Source organism: Notolepis coatsorum, assembly GCF_963971535.1.
Source record: "Notolepis coatsorum genome assembly, chromosome: 16".
In the NCBI taxonomy this organism is placed as follows: Eukaryota; Metazoa; Chordata; class Actinopteri; order Aulopiformes; family Paralepididae; genus Notolepis; species Notolepis coatsorum.
In genome coordinates, this window is record NC_140180.1 from 27,250,506 (window position 1) to 27,272,495 (window position 21,990).

The window sequence follows — 21,990 nt, forward strand, 5'->3', positions numbered from 1 at the left end:
ACACTGCTTATTTTGACTTACACTTCTTTCGTGTAACGTCAGAGGTCCAACTCCGTATCTTGTAGCCATGCCCTTAACTCTGGTCCCACATCAAAGAGGCTGGCTTCCGAGGGTGGTTTGTATAGGGGGCAGATGGTCAGGATGTGGTCAACAGTCTGCTCAGGGTCTCCACACTCACATGCAGCGCTGTCTGCCAGGCCCCACTTCTTTAATGATGCTTTAAAGCGATCAACCCCAGATCTTAAACGGTTCAGCAGAACCCATTGCCGGCGTGGAAGATCGTCTCCTGTGGCGCCATCTCCTGGATCCCAGATGTGGTGGTGGATACGGGTTGGCCCAGCACTCTCCCACTCTCTCTTCCAGGCTGCCGCCAGCCATCCATTTCTGGATAGGTCCTCAGTGGTGGAACGGAGCATCTCTTGTGCCACCTTGTTGTAGGGGTGGCAGGACTTGAGTCTGCTCATAGGTGCTGTTGTTGTTGTGGTGTTGTGTAGGATGTGCCAGTCATGCTTCACTGCCTTCCTTGCTAGGGCGAGAGTGGCAGCCTCTCGTCGTAGGCCAGCTGGTGCGATTCCTGCAAGGACTGGCAGCAGGAAGACGGGTGTAGCCTTCAGGCATCCAGTGATGATCCGGAGGGCGTTGTTAGTAGCCGCATCAACTTTTTTAACGTGCAGGCTTCTGCTCCAGACTGGGGCACAGTACTCTGCTGCCGAGAAGACCAGGGCTTGGGTGGATATCCGAAGGGTCTTGGCAGTGGCTCCCCAGGTTGTACCTGCGAGGCGTCGGATCAGCGCAACCCTTGATGTTGTCTTTGCCCTGACATCTTCGAGGTGTTGTTTGAAGGACAGTGTCCGATCCAGACGCACGCCAAGGTAGTTATATTTTGTGAGCGCAGTCTATCTTGACTTATTGTCTTCTACTATTGCCATGCCCATACCTGTACCTCCCCTCCACCCCCTCCCCCATGCTGCTATGATGCCTGGATTTCCCCAATGGGATCAATAAAGGAATATCTTATCTTATCTTATCTTAAAAACCTGTTAACCACAACAGACCTGTGGTCAGTTTCAAATTGACCAATTGGCATTCGAAGCCAGGTGTTCTGTGCACAAGACCGCCTTGACCTGATACAATGATAAATGGACTGAATTTATATAGCACTTTTATCCAAAGCGCTTTACAACTTATGTTTCACATTCACCCTGGATGCAGAGGCAACCATGCAAGGTGCAAACCTGCTCATCTGGAGCCGTTAGGCTCAAGGACACGTCATCACGCAGCTGAGAGGAATCGAACCGGGGACCTTCAGATTACCAGACGACTGCTCTACCTCCTGAGCCACTGTTGCCCCTAAACTAAGCTCTGTGCTTCACATTTACATTTTGTCATTTAGCTGACGCTTTTATCCAAAGCGACTTACAAGTTTTGTACAACAAGACAGCAGGAAGGGTACAACTCTATCAGCTGAGTAACAATGTTCATCAAAGTGTTGAGTGCTACAGTGTAGGTTAGTATATTAGGACAAGTGCATGACAGTAAGGTTAGTTAGAGTTAGTTTTTTTTTTTTTTTTTTTTTTAGATAATGATTGATGAAGTGTGTCTTTAGTCGACGGCGAAAGATTGGACGGGTTTCAACTGTCACAAAATAGCTGTGTACGTTCATGAAGCCTATAGAGGAAGAACCCTATTGATTTTATTGACCTCATGACCGTTCCCCTAGCGCCATGCACCGTTAGGCCAAACTTGAAATATTCAAGCGGGCATATATCCTAACTGGTACAGTCACAAAAACACCCAAAGATGCAGCCCCCCCTCCTTCCCCCTACTACCCCTAGCCTGTTGACACGATTCTCAAAACACCTGCTGTGTGGCATCTGGGTACAAACATCTTCAAATATCTCATTTAGATAATTAATAGGCCAGTTACTCTTTGTCTGATTTGCAGTCAGTTTTGAGTCATTGGACTCATGGTGGCACTACTCTCAGCTGCTCCTCAAAGGCTTGTTCACTTGTATTCGGGTGGTTCCGGGGATATAACACCTGCTGTCGGCCACTGACAGCATATGTCTAGTTATTTTTTCTTTTTTTTGTATCTACCTTTTTCTCCCATTTCCAATTTTTTTCCCATCCCAATTTCGTATCGTCCAATTCTACCCTCCCCTGTCTCGAACGTTGTTAGGCCATGCCTCCCACAAGCCGGCTGCAATGTGGACTAAGCCTTACATCACGTGTCCCCTCCGGTACTCGAGGAAGCAGCAGTCGCATCTTTTCACCTGCACAGCGCGATCTCTCAGCGTCGGGGGTCTGCGTTTGGAGGGCACGCCGCCCCCGTCGCTTCCTGATTCTGCTGCGCAGGCGCACCAACCGACCTGTAGGAGTCGCTGTCCACAACGTCCGATCCCCACCCATCAGCTTCCCATCCCCTAATACTGCCAATTGTATTAGTATGAACGACCAGCCAAGCTGATAGCAATGCGGAGAGCTGGGCTCGAACCCAGCGTCTCCTGCATTGGTGGTGAGTGCCCTGCCCACTGCACCACATAGCCGCCTCTAGTTATTTTTTCTAAGAATATAAACAACTCTTGTTGTTGATATGTTGTTGATATGAACTATTCTTTGTGCAGGTGTATTTTTATGATTTGCCTAAGAAAAAGAACAGTATATAAATCAACATAGGGTATATGTATATAGCAGCCTCTTCCTCAGCCACCTCCACTAACACTGTGTCTATAGCCTCTTTCTCAGCCACACAGGACTGTGGAGTTTAATTTCACATCAACAATTACTTCAATCGCTTCCGTGACGATCATACATATTCTACCAGAAGGAGCGGTACAGATTTTATACTTCCTAAATTCAACACAGTAATGAGCACGAATACTTTTTTATATTCTGCTGCATTGCGGCAAGCTTCAAGTGGCCCTGAAAAGCATAGAAGAGGGGGGACGCTTTAGACGTGCCACAAAGAAATGGCTAGCCAGTGTAATGGTAGAGTAGCCACGTCTAGGAAGGAGAGGGTAGGGCGTATCTGTCTAGAGTCTCTTGTTAGTATGTGTATAGGAGTTTAATACAGGTTCATGTTTTATGGGGATGTTCTATGTTTTATTATGATGCTCTATGTTTTATGTTGATGTCTGTCCATGTCCAAAATCAGGGACCATGATGGAAATAAGTGCTTGCACTTCCTCATGTTTTTATCCCTTGGATTCTGTCTTTTACTCCACAATAAAAATCAATCAATCAATCAATGGAATGATTGCCAGGCTCCATTAATTCCTTCCTAGTAATAATTTATTCACCAACTCTAAACCTATTTACTAACCAAACCCTGGCTGGCATGCATTTGTATACACACTCATGCATGTACAAAAGAATGCACACATGCATATGCAAGCATGTTTTAGATTTTATTTATGTCCACATAAATACAAAGTACCTTAAGGACATAAACACTAACAGTGCAGCTAGCTCATTGTGAGTCATTCAATTACGTTTGTGAATAATAGCACACACACACACACACACACGCACACACACACACACACACGCACGCACGCACGCACGCACGCATGCACGCACGCACGCACGCACACACGCACGCACACACACCTACACGCGCACACACACACACACACACACACACACACACACACACACACACACACACACACACACACACACACACACACACACACACACACACACACACACACACACACACACACACACACACACACACACACACACACACACACACACACACACACACACACACACACACACACACACACACACACACACACACACACACACAGAGTGGCCCATATCAGCTTAGAATAGTGGCAGGGAGTATTGTCCCTATGTTCGGCTTTGACCAATGCCCAAGTCTCTCAGCTACTTGGCAGGGACCAGAAGGAATCAGACCACCTGAGTAAACATAACAAGGCCTTTGGCGCTGCCCACCAGCAGGGCATGGAGACGTCTGTGGCAGCACTTTTCATTTAATTTAATTTCATTTCAAACCTTTATTTGTTCTCGAGAAAGGCTTTGAGGTTTCACTCATTCACAGTGCTGTCAAGATTACAGACATTTAAAAAATAATAATAAATAAGTAAATAAAGGTAAGAGAAGTAGGGGCGCCCAAGTGGCAAACCATGTAACGCGCTGAGTCGCGGCACGGCCAACCCGGGTTCGATTCCCGGACCCGTCGTTATTTGCCGAATGTCTTCCCCCCACTCTGTCTCCTGTTCCTCCTCTCTCTCTCTCTCTCTCTCTACTGGACTGCCCAGTAGTAAAAAGCGATAAACGCTAAAAAATAAATCTTAAAAAAAAAGGTAAGGGAAGTAATGCATAGGACAAAAACACGGAAAATTAAAAGGACATTTGTAATATAAGCAATATATGCTTACAGTACATGACAAATGGTAAGCATGCATTGGCCCTGATTGTACAGTGTTTGGGGAGTGTAGGGTGTGTAGGGTGTGTAGGGTGTGTGTAGAGAGTGTAGGGTGTGTAGGGAGTGTAGGGTGTGTAGGCCTGTAGGGAGTGTATAGAGTGTAGGGACTGTAGAGAGTGTGTAGGGTGTGTAGATAGTGTGTTTGACTGGGTTATGCTAGCATCACAGTGTATGGATTATTGTACTCTATCCTTTTTGGACTGACATCCTATGCATTCATCACACACACAATACAATTAGATAATACAAGATGTATCGTTCCTAACTAAAGATGTATGGGTGTGTTACGAGTGTATTGAAGAACAACACGTGTTATTGTTATATTATTATCATAACCTAAACATAAACTTTAGTATCATTAATATCACTAACACTCTCTCACTCTGGCAGACAGACAGACCCAGGTCACACAAACCCACCCTTGACCCGGAAGAACATAGTTAACCCCTGCATCCACGCCCAAGGTCCCAGGTCAACTGTCCATCAAATGGATACTCCTCATCGAAAAATTATTAAAATCAGACGTAGACGGACTGACATGACAGATCAATGTAGCTGGGCCCTAATGCCTTAAAGATACAAATGATGGAATACTGTATGTGTATCAGCATAGTAAAAAATTAAATGTGTCTAGCTTTTGTATTTATCTATTTATTTTGATGTATCAACTGTTGAAATGGGAATTCATTCATGATCAATTTAGACCCTGCAGGACTTTGAGTCCAACACACCTCTTGTGTTGTATGTGACTGTTCTATCAGAATGTAATTGTTCTGTCTGGTGAGCAGCAATCAACCAATCAATGAATCAATCAATCAATCAATCAATATATCAATCAATCAATCAATCAATCATTTGACAGGTAACGTACCACTACTCATGAGACAGGAGACAGTTGGTTGGACACCAGGGGTTACTAAAGTCATTTAGACATGTGTCTACTCAATATAATCACTGTGAAAACTCAAACCCAGAGGCTGAGAAAGATTAGGGCTAAGATTATCTGTGTGGTATGAGGTGTCCCTCTGGCTAGACAGGCTGGGGCAGATAGCAAGCTGGGGCAGATAGCAGGCTGGGGCAGATGACAGGTGCTCATGGCGTGGCACGTTCTGATCCAGCTCATGGAAGATGAATTAGCACTATGGGTGATCAGTGAAACCAGACATATTGACATTATACAGTATACCTCCTTTCTTCAGGATCTGTATTGGCAAGAGCTGAATACTGTACTCTCTCTCTCTATCTGTCTGCCTATGAAATCACCAACAACCAGGTGCTTATGGGGAATGGAATGAAGTTTATTTCAGAGAGACAGAGTCCCGACATGCAAATTGCACATAAAATACCACCAGATCAGAATGTCAGTAACTTAAATAGTGCACAAACAAAGCGGTTGCACCATGAAGATAAGTTACAACATAACTCCAAGTAACAACTAATTACACATGCCCTAGGCGAGGGAGAGCCCCTTATCTCCAGGAGCATTCATACCGTGGTCTGGGTAACCTGTGTTGATGTTGTGTGGAAGTGGAATTTACATTTATGTCAACCTGAGTCAGTGAGTGAGTGAGTAAGTGAGTGAGTGAGTGAGTGAGTGAGTGAGTGAGTGAGTGAGTGAGTGAGTGAGTGAGTGAGTGAGTGAGTGAGTGAGTGAGTGAGTGAGTGAGTGAGTGACATTGCATGCAACTCAACAACCCAAATAATGAGTATAATAACTTGCGCATAATACAGTACATAATGTGTAGATTCTCCATTGTGCATTTGGTATTATGTCATGATATATAATGTGGATTTATACATTATATACATAATTTCATTGTTACCATGAGGGCATTGGTCAACCTATAGTCTTTATACACTCTGCAGTGAGTAAGTGGGAGATCTGGTCTCAACAATATGTGCTTCCCTTTGTGCTAATTGCAAGGAATGATGTTAAATGTAGGCTAATCCCTAGATTACTTCCCTAATAGTATTATCATTCAAACATAATAGAATAAGTATAGATTTTGAAGATTCAAATGATGTGACAACACAATACAACTAGCCTATTTGATATACCTGTCCAGGCCTTAGAGAGCTAAGAAATCATACACAAGGCCATCCACAACCTCGCCCCTCCATACCTGTCCGACCTCCTCCACATCAACATTCCCACCCGGTCCCTCAGGTCTGCCTCCTCCATCAACCTGACCGTCCCCCCAGCCCGTCTGTCCACCATGGGGTCAAGAGCCTTCAGCTGCTCTGCCCCCCGCTTCTGGAACTCCCTCCCCCCGACATCAGGAACATTGACTCCATCATCCCATTTAAAACCCACCTCAAAACCCACCTGTTTAGGCAGGCGTATGTCTTATTTAATTTTTTTAATGGATTGTGATTGTAAATGAACTGTTTTTAAATTGTTGTACGGTGACCTTGAGTGTCTTGAAAGGAGCCTTATCAATAAAATGCATTATTATTACAAATATCTTCCCAAATAAATTGCTCTGTAATCTTAGAAACAACTAATTGCAGTTTGAATTTGCATGTTCAGGGTTAGCTTTTAAGCTTTTTCTGGTTAACAGTTCACTATGCAGTTTTGGTGGAAGGGGGATTTGTTCACATTTGCATAAGCTGCAAAAAGTGTACAAAACACATTTACTATGTAATCCATGGAATTATTGTATTTTATGTCAAAACAAAATAATTTTGAGGCACTGTGAATCAAACGTAAGCTTTCTTTGAATGCTTGTAGACTAAATCGCAGGCCATACCATTGTACAACAACTGCAGTGAAACAGCAACTTCTTCAGGGCAGGTATTAGTTCATACTTATTTCCAGAGCTTCATATCCATGGATTCAAACGCCTCACTGTCACTCCCAATATAGTTGGCGTGGTGCTCTGTGTGGTAGTGCATTGTGTAGTCTGGGTCAAAGGTGAAAAGATTCCACTCCAGCATCGTACATGAGTTATTCAACCTCTAAGATAAGATAAGATAAGATAAGATAAGATAAGATAAGATAAGATAAAATAAGATATTCCTTTATTGATCCCCTTGGGGGAAATTCAGGCGTCATAGTAGCATGGAGGAGGGGGAGGAGGGGATGTACATGTATGGGCATGGTAATAGTACTGTAGATAAATAAAAACAAGATGAAATAAAAACAAGCATTGTAAACAATATAATTAACTCTAATATAAGCATATGAGCAAGGTATGGGCTTGGTAATAGTCGAAGACATAAATATAAGCAATACAGTAGGAAAGTAAAAAATAAGCAAGTGTAAACAATATAATTAAGTCTGAATATATAAGCATATGAGCAAGTAAGCAGTGTAATCAAAGGTGCAAATGAGGGTCTGTACTGTATGCCCTATCATGTTTCGGCCTACAGAGCCCTCCATGGGCAAGCCCCCCCCCCTACATTAATGAGCTCATCGATCCACTCTCCTCCAGCCGGTCACTGCGGTCATCCCATCAGGAGCTCCTGGTGGTGCCCAGGACCAGACTCAAAACAAAAGGGGACCGAGCTTTTGCGGTGACTGCCCCAAGGCTCTGGAATGCCCTACCCTTAACCTCTTATCAGGCGCCCCCAAAATTGGCCATTTTAGTTTTCGTTTTTGAGGACTGCATACTTTTTTTGCAAACCAAAATACTATACTTTATACTTATACCACATGCATGAGCCTGAAAGATGACATTCTGAGGTTTCTGATACAATAAGGAAAACTCACCTTTAGTGCTAATGAAATAGAGTAACATAGGTCTGAACTTGAGTTGTAGAAAAACTTGTTTTTCTGTAGTAGTTAGTAGTCCCGAAATAGTATTTCCCCAGAAATTCGTATAGCCTGAAGCCTTATGTAGTACGTGTCCAAATTTCATAAAGATCCGTTCAGAAATGAGTGATTAGGAGTGATTTTGGTAAACTGTGTACAAAAGAAAAGCTCAGTTTTCTCAATTAATTCTGTGGTTTTTCTCTTCCTGTTTTCGCTCGTGACTTTTCACCTAGATCCCTGATTCATACATCCCCATGTGGGGTATCATTGGAAAGCCACACTCATTGGCTGTCCAATAATTTTCGAGATCGCCAAATGATTGACCGAACTCGATACCGTGTACTTCGCGCGTACTTCCGTGTACTCGAGAACCGCTGAACGGATTTTGTCACCTGAAAGGGCTATCGACAGGCAACAAATGGGGCTTTAATTCGATATATTGTATTAAAAAATATGCACCCCCAAGCCACTAGAGGTCGCCATAGTGCCGGTGGGCAAATCGTCCTCAAGACGGCCCACATGTGGGCCCCCGCCTGAAAACCGCTCCCTCAGAGCTCATTTTTAAAAGGCAGCTAAAAACTTAATTCTACAGGCAGGCTTTCTAAACACCCATAGCCATTTCTTTCTGTTTATGTCTTTTTTTTGTTGTCTACTCTGTTGTTTTAGCTCATTTAAAAAATGTTTCTTCTCTTCACATGTTTTATTTCTTGTATTTTTTTTACTGACGTTTTAAAATGCTGTGAAGCACTTTGTGCACTCGTGCTGAGAAGGGCGCTATACAAATAAAGTTTTACTTACTTACTTACTTACTTACTTACTTACTTACTTACTTACTTACTTACTTACTTACTTACTTACTTACTTACTTACTTACTTACTTACTTACTTACTTACTTACTTACTTACTTACTTACTTACTTACTTACTTACTTACTTACTATCAGTTATATTATATGTTACAATAAATATGGTCAATAACACTTAGAATCTGAATATATACTATGAGTAAGTAAAGTATGCAATATACACAGGTGCAGTACTCATAAGGTACCCTAACTGTGAAAACAGCTTATGCTTTTCTGACTAAACATGCAAGATAATGACCAGAAATTGTCTTGAGTTGATCTGGGGTTGAATCTGTCGTCTAATATAATCAGGTAAATATGTTCTGCACCAGAAGGCAGTGGAAAGTCTCGGAATGGACAAAATTATCATGACTTGTCACATACATTACATACAGTAGATGTAATAATAGTATTCGTACATTATGAAATCATAGAGCTAAGTAGATCATGTTTCATATAATAAAGACACCTAAAAGTCTGGATAAGCCGAAGTCCATCTGGCCCCAGACACAGACGAAACATTCACTTATCATCCTTCAATCGGTGCAAGCGGAGACTCTGCCACGAGGAAGGATTCCTTCACTCGGCACAAGATGTACACGATATTGAGCACAAGTCGTGTGTCATGTTGAGTGAAGTGTGTTTTTATGATCCCTCAAGGATATTCTGTAGTAGAGATTGGAATGGAATGACGAGTGGATGCCTGATTGCCACCTCACGTGTGCCTCAAACTGTTTTGTCAGTGATTTTTTTTGTCAGTCTCGTGATTGCGAGTGTGTTGTTGATTGCGAGGGTTCATTCTCGCTACTTGTTTGATTGCTGGTTCAGTACTGAGCTGTACATTTTTAAGACATTATCTATGGATAGCAATGTTGCCAATAGGAGCTCATAAAGTATTTTTTAAACATTATGAAACCTACGAGGCCATGCAAAACGAGCCAAACTCACGTTATTCATTCTAGTTAATGAAGATGACCTTTCTTTATCTCCTCACTTAAAGTTGACCAGGTTACTTTAGCCAGTTGATTGATATGCACAATTTTACATACGTCTCATTTGTCAGAATTGTAGCTCCACACATTTCTCACGGCCACCCATGGTGATGGGAAATTGAATGGGTATGAATTATGAATTATGTCGATTGATTAAAATATTGAATTGTAATTAACTGCATGATTGTCCATAGTTAACTGTGATTGATTGTATATTAGTGACACATTTCTTATCTGTTCAAAGCGTTTAATACTCTTATCGACATGGGAGTGGACAGCTATGCTTGCTTTATGCAAATATATTTATTAAATAAAAAATTACAAATATTGTCCAGAAAAACAAAGGTACTGCTTTTAGTGTAAAATAAATATCCTGTAAATTATCACAACATGGCAACGGCCAATAGGCAACAACAGATGGCCATATTGACCTGCTAAATGTAACATTACTCAGTAATATGAGTACTCACACAATGTAGTGTCCAACTTTACTCTCATAAAGGTTCAATAAAACATACCCTGTTTTTTTAAGCATTAAAAACAAATGATGGTCCTCAATGCATCGCAAACAGACACATTGTACAGGTAAGTTAAATTTCCCATTACTCAAAGATCATTCCCTGGATCCCTCGCACTTCTAACGCAAATTACACAATGTGATTGTGTCCTATCTTGCGTTACCTGGCGGCACGGTGGTGGCACAGGGGTTAGCACTGCTGCCTCAAAGCAAGAAGATCTTCTTTTCTGTCTGGAGTTCGCATGGGTTTCCTCTGGGTACTCCAGTTTCCTCCCACACCATAAAGACATGCACGGTAGGCAGGGACTACAGATGGAAACGAGCTAATAAGCAAAAATCTGGCACATTTACATTGATGTGGAAACTGAAGATGTTCATTAACTCATTCCCTGCCAACCACGTATATATACGTTATTTGATCGTTTTTCGATATTTTTATTTATTATTCATCCGGGGACCTCGGTGTTACCATAGGGAATGAGTCTGAGATCGACAAAGTGCAATACCGGCCGTATCCAGCTAGATGGCGGTATCGAGCACCCTTTGTAACCTTGTATCTTGGCCTGTGCAATGGCCAAATGTCTCCGGAGGCCGAATGGAGCGGTTATAACGATCAGATTGAGAAGCGTCAAATGCTCCCGATGCATGATGTGTGGTGGATTATGTTGGCGACACGATCGACACCAATACTGGGACTCCCGATCAGATAATTGGAATATTCTTTTTGGGGTACATCCTAGTGAAGGTAAGGGCTATATGATATCATTCCTGCATTGATCCAACCATGTCTTCACTTCGATCGCAACATGTGTGTGTAACGTTACTCCGTTACGATCGTTGGTGACGATCAAAGCATCAAAAACGACCCCCCCCCCCCCCTTTCATGCATTCATGATGAAACATAATACCTATGATATAGATTTGATTTGGGAATAGTAGCGTGTACAGGCAAGAAACGGCAATGTTTATAGTAGAATTGACGTATAAGGCTATTACTCAGCCTTTCGGGAATTACCCCAGACCATGCTATAACTATACTTATATTCACCACGGTATAACACAGGAACGTACGGATGACATTTTTTATTCTTTTTCACATATTGAACAATAGATAGGTGATGTCAAATGGGCCATAGTATTGTATCCATAGCTATAATATAGAATATAGTATTATACCTCTACAAACAAGGTGACCACTCCTATCTTTTAAAGCGTGGCAGTGCTAGAACGGGACCCGTCTAATCCCCGGCGGAGTTAATGTGACAAACTTAAACTTAAACCTTGGTAGGTCAGAGACATACTTTTATGACAACCTCACCAAGCCCTAACCCTAACTACACCTTAACCCTCCTGTTATCCTTAAATCTACTTTACACCCTTTAACTTTGGGGTCATTTCGGGGTCATTAAACCTCCAGAAGATGATCATAATCAAAACTATTACCGAAATGTATGTTTCAGGTGCTTTATATTTCTTTATTGACTACCTAAATAACCATTTAAATAAAGAATTATCCCCACTCCCCCTGTTGTGAAGGGCCAGATTAAACTGAGAATCTACCTTTATTGTTTGATATACTTTGTATATTATTTATATATATACACGGAATATCCCTTTACCTGCGTTCAGACCAGAGTAATATTCGCTCTCCTATTGGACAGCGCCCCCAGGCGCCAGCGCGCAAGCCCCCAACGGCAAGTTCAAAGACAACTGCAGGCATGTCGGAACATGCCCGGAGTCAGCGTAGTGATACCAGACAAGGACTGAGGTTGGGACTAGATATTCACTTAAGTATAAATACAGCGCAAGGTGCGCACACCGTGCTTAGCTTAGTTCAATTCAGTTACGTTCAGTACCTTACCCACCTTCACCACGAGTCAACGTGCAGTGAAGTGAGCAACCTTGCGTCTAACAGAGCATTGAGAACCGCGTGCGAATAGAATGGTAAAAGTGTCAGAGTTTAATGAAGTAACGTTAAGTTCGACTTAGTCTAATGTGAAGTAAATAGTCGTTCATTTATTGTATATCGTGCGGCCACAGTTCTTTCGTGTGTAGCATTACCCAGCGGTTCGTCGTGTCTTTAGCTAGTGTACTTAACCAGGCTGTGTGGCCTAAATACGTCGCCCACACCCGAGGAGTCCTAGGCGGAGAACCGTTGTACACAGGAGAATCGGCGTCTGCGATTGCAGAACCATTACTGGTTGGATTATATTGATTTGGAACGTGGTACCCGGAGAAGAGCATCATTGATTTCCACTATCGTTTGGGATTCAACCTCGTGAGGATTACAACTCGGGCCGGCCTCGTGGACGGGGCTGGCTAGCTGTCATCAATGCTGTCGAGCATCTGGATTACAATTATTACTTTGCTGCTGATCAAGGGAGTTTACAAGGACCGACTCCTGTACCTGGAGTCTCTTTATTCCTCATTGAATCAGACGGAGTACCCGAACATTCCTCTACCCTCCAGGCCTTACACCCCCGGAGGGAACCCATTGTCTCCAGTCGGTACCAGTGTTGCCCTATATAGTTGCTACTATACGACAGGTGGTGTCAACTTAGACCCATCGTAGGATTCCTGCTATTCTTAGTGACTCATGCTATTGACTGACTTTACGTATATTCTTCGCCATACAAGCGCGACCCTAATTCTCATTCTGTAACCTAACGTTGCCTAATAATAATAAATTACCCTCAAATACTATTTCTTTGTCAATGCCGTGTTCTTGTGGGTGTTCACCATCTATATTTGATGTACTGTCTGGCCAGTAATTAAAGTACATAACTAGCAGTGGTTTAATCTATCACAATCTTTAATACAGTCAGGGTTTTGTAACCCCTCAGTTACAATTGGTCCTTCGAGCCGGAGGGTATCAGTGTAATATTTAATATAATATTAATATTGACATGGCCAGCGGTGAACACTCCCCAAGCGGCTCCCCTAAGCTAGAACGCCCGCAGCGCAAACGTCAGCTACCTCCATATCTGGAGGAATTCGCTTTCGTTCTACCCCCTAGCTTATCTAAACAGACGTTAAATACGGATAAATCGGATAGTCTAAGCATGTCCAATCCTATCGACTTGGCGACCCTGCCAGTAGAGACCCCAGTGGGTTCAAACGAAACTGACTCAGCTCACGGGGGGGACCAGGTGGGACATGACGTGACTATACCTCCAGACAGCGTCACCGGGATAGACCCCGGAGCGCTCCAGGATAAAGAAAGCGCTCCAGGGATAGAACCCGACACACAACCAAGAGAAGAGAACCGCGCCCAGGAGATAGACCTCGGAGCGCGCCAGGAGAACAGATCTCCAACAAGCCCTGTCAGCACCCGATCATCTCCGTCAGTGTCATCCCCCAGCGAGGCGGACCAGAGACTGGCGCAAGCCTTGATCGCCACGCTGACAGCCTCAACCGAAAGAGACCGACTCCAGGGTGAGCGCGACCGGCTTCAAGCAAAGACGCTTAGTGAGCGCGAACACTCTGCCACGGAAAGAGAGCGCCTCCACGCGCAACTCCAAGCGCAAGCCCTTAGTGAGCGCAAACACTCTGCCGTGGAACGAGAGCGCCTCCGGGCGCAACAATTAAGTGAGCGCGAACACTCTGCCGTGGAACGAGAGCGCCTCCAGGCTCAACAGATGAGCGAGCTCGAACAACGAGAGCGCCTCCAGGCGCAACAATTAAGCGAGCGCGAACACTCTGCAGCGGAACGAGAGCGCCTTCACGCGCAACTCCAAGCGCAAGCCCTTAGTGAGCGCGAACACTCTGCAACTGAACGAGAACGCCTCCAGGCGCAACAAAGGAGTGAGGACGACCACATAAGACTGGAGGAGAGGCGCCTTCAGACGGAAGAGAACATCGAACGAGACCGCGCCAATGCACAGCGCGACGCCGCCAATGCACAGCGCGAGGCAGAGCGCGACCGGCTGCAGGCGCAGATGATAGAACAATTGATCGCCAGGGCGACACCCCCTCTCTCCGCACGGAGCTCCCGGAGATCATCACGACAAGGGTCTAGGGCACCTTCCCATACCCGACAAAGCGACCCGGGACCCGGCCAACAGGAGGAACCTGTCTACGTCTCCGAGCCCCCTCCCCGACCGGTCCATACGAGACCCAGCCAACAGGAAGAACCGGCCTACGTCGCCGAGAGACTAACTAGAAGACTCCAGGACCTAGAAGAGGAAGAGGAGGAATATCAAGCCCACCAGCACGAACGTACTCTGGACCAGGAGGCCCAGTACAGCCCCGACTTCAGCCCCGAGTCACTGCACTACAAACCCCCGACCCAACTCACGGGTGAGTTTGACGTACAGTCAGCACCGAGGAACAGCACCTGGGGACCCGGCCTCTGGTACCCACCAAGTACTAACCCACGACCACACGTACGGGGAGACTCGCCCAGGAGGCCTCTTCCCCTACGCTCACCAATGTACCAGCCATCCATGGCATCGTACCTTGGCACACCGACGTTCCCAGACTTTACGCGCGAGGACAGAGCACAGTACACGGAATTACGCATGTGTTTGGAGACTATGATGTCCGATGTCCCCGACGAGTCGTACAAATATGCCATCCTCCTCAAGCATCTCAAGGTGCCCAGAGCGCATAACATAGCGCTGGCATATTCCAACTCAAGCACCCCATACTCCGCGGCTCTGGTGGCCCTCGACCAACGTTATGGACGCATATGGGATTACGTGATCCAAGAAATACGGGATATCGACCGCCTCCCCCCAGCCAAAGACAATAGAGCACTGGATGACCTCTCTATCAAGGTACAATCCCTCGTGGGGATGCTGGGGTCCCAAAAGGAGAAGAGGAGATATGAACTGTATGCAAATTTTAATGTGGAGCGAATACTGGAGAAGCTCCCTCCAGCCCGCCAAGAGCGTTTTCGGCGGCAGAGAGACCACCGTGATCCCAACGGCCCAGAGCCATCCCTCCTAGACCTGGCCGCTTTCCTCGCAAGGGAAGTTAGTAGCCTACGACTGGACACATTCGTGTGGAGTGGATCTAGCCCAAGAGATGGACCTCGGAGGTCCAACGATAACCGCCGGTCAGTGACCGTTATGCACCAGGCCGAGTCAGTGCCGCAGCACAAGAACCACAGCACCCCCCAGACCAAGGGGAAGTGGAAGATTGTATGCCAGTACTGTGAAAAGGAACATTGGCTGTCTCAATGTGACACCTTCAAGAAGCTGACCGCTGACGAGGTGAGTCAGTGGATCAAAGCCAACCGCCGCTGCTTCCGCTGCGCGCGCAGCCATATGGCAGCTGAGTGCCGCCTAAAGAAAAGACGCAGCAAGTGCGATGGCGCCCACTTGGAGGTCCTACACGACAGCAACAAGAAGAAACCCGTACCCCCAAGCAGCTCGAGAGTGAACGTCATGTACATAGACCCTGCGAAGAGCGGGAGCTCCCGAGTGCTCTTGAAGGTGGTCCGAGTGATCTTAAGCTACGAGGACAAGGTCATGGACACTTACGCCGTCCTAGACGATGGGTCAGAAAAGACTCTCCTCCTCGCATCCGCCGCAGCCCGGCTGGGTCTGCGGGGGAGCGAAGAAACAATGACAATCCGCACCATTAGAAGAGACCTGAAGACCATAAAGGGTGAAAATGTCTCCTTCACGATAGCAGCGGTCGGGCAGCCCGAGAAGCAGTATAGCATCACTAACGCCTTCACCAGCCACGACATAGGCCTGTCACAGTACACCTACCCCATCCCAAAGCTGATGGAGAAATACGTGCACCTACGTCAACTACCTATACCGCTCATCGACGACGCCACCCCGACCCTGCTCATAGGATCCGACCACGCACACCTCATCGTCCCAACGGACCGGGTCCACATCGGGCCCAGAGGCTGTCCAGCAGCGGTCGAGACCCGCCTGGGTTGGACACTACAAGGCCCCCTCTCCGGGTCTTCCAACCGACCGACAGCCACTCGCTGTCTCTACACGAGGATAAATGAAGACACCACCCTCTTACAGCACGTCGAGAGGCTATGGACACTAGACGCGATGCCCTTTAAGAATGAAAAGAAACTCGTTCACTCAAAGGAAGACACTTATGCCATAGCCCTCCTCGAGCAGAGGACAAAGAGAGTCGAGGTCAATGGAGTGATGAGATACGCAACTCCACTCTTGAGGCGAGAGGGTATGCCCACCCTCCACGCCTCAAAAGAAGCGACAGAGCGATATCTACTGAACACCGAGCGGCGTCTAGCCAAAGACCCCACTCAAGCCACTGTGTACCGCGCTGAGATCGACAAGCTGATCACAGCGGGACACATAAAGAAAATTGACATTCAAGAGGCCGACCAGACGATTGAATCTTGGTACGTGCCCCACCACAAGGTCCACCACAACGGCAAGGATCACATTGTATTCAACTGCAGCTACCAGATCGGACTACAGAATCTGAATAAAGAACTCTTGCCCGGCCCAACACTCAAAATACTACTACGTTTCCGCCAAGACAAGGTGGCCATCAGCGGCGACATCAAAGGGATGTTCCTGCAGGTGCGACTAGTGGAGGAGGACAAGCCCTTGCTGCGGTTCCTATGGAGAGAGAGGATCAAAGATGAGCAACCATCCATCTACCAATGGGAGGTCCTCCCCTTCGGAACCACATGCAGCCCATGCTGTGCTACGTTCGCACTGCAAAAACATGTGACAGAAGACCCTGAAGCTGACGAGGAGGTCAGACAAAGTGTAGAGAGGAGTTTCTACGTGGACAACTGTCTGCAAAGCGTCTCGACGCCAGAAGAAGCCGAAGCCCTCCTGCTCAAGCTCCGCGCCTCACTGATCAAAGGCGGCTTTGATCTCCGGCAGTGGGCCAGCAGTGACCCTCAAGTACTTCGCAGCCTCTCCCCAGAGACAAAGGCAGCAAGCAGCGAGACCTGGATGGCGACCACCCCAGGTGAAGCACAGGAAATTACATTGGGCCTAGTCTGGCGCTTCAAAACAGACTCGCTCCATTACAAATACACACCCCTGACCACGGAGCAGGGAAGGTCGACCCCTCTACCGACCACCCGACGGAGCGTATACAGAACACTCGCAAGTCAATATGACCCGCTGGGGTGTATCCTACCTTACACCACTCGGGCGAAAATGATTGTACGAGAGCTGTGGGACAAGGAACAGGGTTGGGATGACCCCATACCTGACCACCTAGCTTCCACCTGGAGAGAGTGGGAGAGAGAACTCAGCTCGCTCCAAAATGTGAACATACGCCGAAGCTACTTCCCACACACAGTGTGGCTGGAGACGTGCCAGATGGACCTGCACGTCTTCAGCGACGCCTCGGAAGTGGCCTACGGTTCGGTGGCTTACTTGCGGGCCCGAGAGGAGGGAGGAGAAATACACACAGCCTTCATCCTGGCTCGCTCAAGGATAGCCCCCCGCAAGCAACAATCGATCCCGCGTCTAGAGCTCTGCGCAGCTCTGGTAGGCGCGCAACTCGCCACGTTAATCCAACGTGAACTCACCATCCCGGTGCAAAGAACAATCTTGTGGTCAGACTCCATGACCGTACTCACATGGATCCAGTCCGATTCTTGTAGATACAAGGTCTTCGTGGGAGTCAGAATCACAGAGATTCAAGACCTAGTAGGATCAGCGTGCTGGAGGTACGTGGACACGAAACAGAACCCAGCCGATGTCATCACACGGGGGATGTCCCTAGATGACCTCACACGTCACAATATCTACAGTGACGGTCCTGAGTTCCTCAAGCTCCCGGAGGAAGAGTGGCCTACCCCCACCCCTCGGGAGGCTAGTCAAGAGGAGGCAGAGATCAAGAAATCTATGTTCTGTGGGTTGACGCACACCCCAGTCCCCACTGACCCTAACATAGACGACTGCCTCACCTTTGAGAGTGTGCAGCTAAAGACATTCCTGTGGCACCACCCTGAGGTTCCCCCCACTACCGACATTAACGCATCGAACTACGCAGAGGCAGAACTCCTTCTGCTACAGCGAGCCCAAAGAGACTCGTTCCCCGACAAGCTAGACTGCCTGCAGGGAACAAAGCCAATCCCGTCAGACAGCAGAATGCTCCACTTGGCCCCCGAGCGCGACACCCATGGCCTCATCAGGGTGGGTGGTCGTCTGAGACGGGCCCCGGACTTAACGGATGACGTCAAGTTTCCTATAGTCCTCAACAGCCGACACAAGGTCACTGAGCTCATCATAAAGAAATACGACGAGGATGTGCACCACGCTGGGGCAGAGAGAGTCTTCGCTGAGATCCGACGTCGCTATTGGATACTGAACGGAAGAGAAGCAGTACGTCGCTTCCAGCGGACTCGTCTAGACTGTCGCAAGTGGCGAGCACAGCCCAGTATACCCAGGATGGCCGACCTGCCTCACTGTCACACCCGACCCGTGGCGAGGCTGATAGAGTTGCCGAGGCTCCCTGACCCCCCTGATGACGATCATGACCCACTGACTTTGTAGATTGCCCTACTCCCCACAACAGACATTGAGCAGTTGACTGGACTATTAATCTGTCTTCCTTTAACTAATTAGGTGCGGACTAATTAGGAGGCGGTTGTTGTGAAGGGCCAGATTAAACTGAGAATCTACCTTTATTGTTTGATATACTTTGTATATTATTTATATATATACACGGAATATCCCTTTACCTGCGTTCAGACCAGAGTAATATTCGCTCTCCTATTGGACAGCGCCCCCAGGCGCCAGCGCGCAAGCCCCCAACGGCAAGTTCAAAGACAACTGCAGGCATGTCGGAACATGCCCGGAGTCAGCGTAGTGATACCAGACAAGGACTGAGGTTGGGACTAGATATTCACTTAAGTATAAATACAGCGCAAGGTGCGCACACCGTGCTTAGCTTAGTTCAATTCAGTTACGTTCAGTACCTTACCCACCTTCACCACGAGTCAACGTGCAGTGAAGTGAGCAACCTTGCGTCTAACAGAGCATTGAGAACCGCGTGCGAATAGAATGGTAAAAGTGTCAGAGTTTAATGAAGTAACGTTAAGTTCGACTTAGTCTAATGTGAAGTAAATAGTCGTTCATTTATTGTATATCGTGCGGCCACAGTTCTTTCGTGTGTAGCATTACCCAGCGGTTCGTCGTGTCTTTAGCTAGTGTACTTAACCAGGCTGTGTGGCCTAAATACAGCGCCCACACCCGAGGAGTCCTAGGCGGAGAACCGTTGGACATGTACACAGGAGAATCGCCGTCGGCGATTGCAGAACCATTACTGGTTGGATTATATTGATTTGGAACGTGGTACCCGGAGAAGAGCATCGTTGATTTCCACTATCGTTTGGGATTCAACCTCGTGAGGATTACAACTCGGGCCGGCCTCGTGGACGGGGCTGGCTAGCTGTCATCAATGCTGTCGAGCATCTGGATTACAATTATTACTTTGCTGCTGATCAAGGGAGTTTACAAGGACCGACTCCTGTACCTGGAGTCTCTTTATTCCTCATTGAATCAGACGGAGTACCCGAACATTCCTCTACCCTCCAGGCCTTACACCCCCGGAGGGAACCCATTGTCTCCAGTCGGTACCAGTGTTGCCCTATATAGTTGCTACTATACGACAGGTGGTGTCAACTTAGACCCATCGTAGGATTCCTGCTATTCTTAGTGACTCATGCGATTGACTGACTTTACGTATATTCTTCGCCATACAAGCGCGACCCTAATTCTCATTCTGTAACCTAACGTTGCCTAATAATAATAAATTACCCTCAAATACTATTTCTTTGTCAATGCCGTGTTCTTGTGGGTGTTCACCATCTATATTTGATGTACTGTCTGGCCAGTAATTAAAGTACATAACTAGCAGTGGTTTAATCTATCACAATCTTTAATACAGTCAGGGTTTTGTAACCCCTCAGTTACACCCCCCATATATTTTGTGTGACTATCGAAGAATATATAAATCACCATAAAAACTCACTGATTTACATACGATAAAAAAAAATTATCTTTACTGCGAGTTTGTCACATTCTCGTTGGCCCTGTCTCATTTCTCTGTCATCAAAGCGTATGACACAAGATATAATATGGACTTTTTTGGTGAAGCAAACATTTTATTTTTAAAACATCCCCCACTGTGTGTGTCAGTGGTGGCTGGTGAGTTAAAAAATTGGGGAGGACGGGAGAGATTAAAATGTTTTTTTAATAAAGAAGTCAGATATTCAAGCTTTCTTTAACTACGAGGCATTTATTCATTATATTCATGATAAAAATACATGCAGCAGGAGCGTGCTACATAGGGACCTACACAGGGATGCATAGAGGAGTTGACAGAAGCAGCCTCCCCGACAGCCCCCTCCCATCCCCGGTTTAGCAGGGAGGGGAGGGGTGAAACAAATGGAGAAGGACCAACCCCCTAACATCGTGCAAAAGGTACAACACAGTATGGACCAATGCACGCCACTGTTAAGGGCAACTCGTGGTGGCATCTATATGACACACACATTCATGACATCAACCCCTGTGACGTCCGGCCCGACCTGGCATTTTCCCCCCGGAAAAGCACAGAGTCTTTCAGGGTACCAGAACCTGTCTGCGCCCCGGCTGACAACGGGTTAACTGATCCAGTCTGGCGCGACCAGGACCAGTACCGTGCCCTAGTCACGCCGCCGCCCCCAGTCCTAAAAGGGGGTAGGTACGAGTGGCAATCCAAAACATCACAGAGGGCGCCACCAAGACAGTCGGTACGCGAACGCACTACTCCTGGTGGCCCACCCAACGGGCGTGATACCCCCCTGCCAATGTTTTGATCTACTCCGTCATCTCCCCCCGGAGATGTACGTGAGCCGTCGAGTCTAACCTAGTGCACTGGCGCTCGGTAGAGACAAAAATCTCCTTCCCAGCCGACCGCATAAAAAAACACCGTTTTTATGATGTTGGGCAACCAAGGCGCGCCGGACCCACAAGCATATTCAATCATTGAAAAAACACCCTGGGCCAGCGCTGATCGGTCTCCTAAGACCATACGCTGATTTCATAAAACAGCGTATATGCTCGCAAAGAACCCGAGAACAGTGACAGCGAATTTCTAACAAGAAAGAGCCTCACAACGTTTCCCCTTGCTGTCTGGGATGAGCAGCAGGGAGCCGGTCTACAAAAGACACAGACACGGGTCCTCACATGACGAGCCTGGGAATAACAACCGCGTCAATTCTGCTCTTTATGTAAGAGGGGAAGACAGCGGTTTTCCCAGAGAGACCTCAATGTGAGTAAACCATTGAAAAAGGTTCATGTAACACATTGGACTAAGACTCTCTGAGGAGGAGGCTCTGAAACTCTGAGGAGGCTCCCTCACTGAGAGGGAGGTTCTGAAACTCAGAGGAGGCTCTGAAACTCCCTGAGGAGGAGGCTCTGAAACTCCCTGAGGAGGAGGCTCTGACCCAATATACACTACTGGTAGGG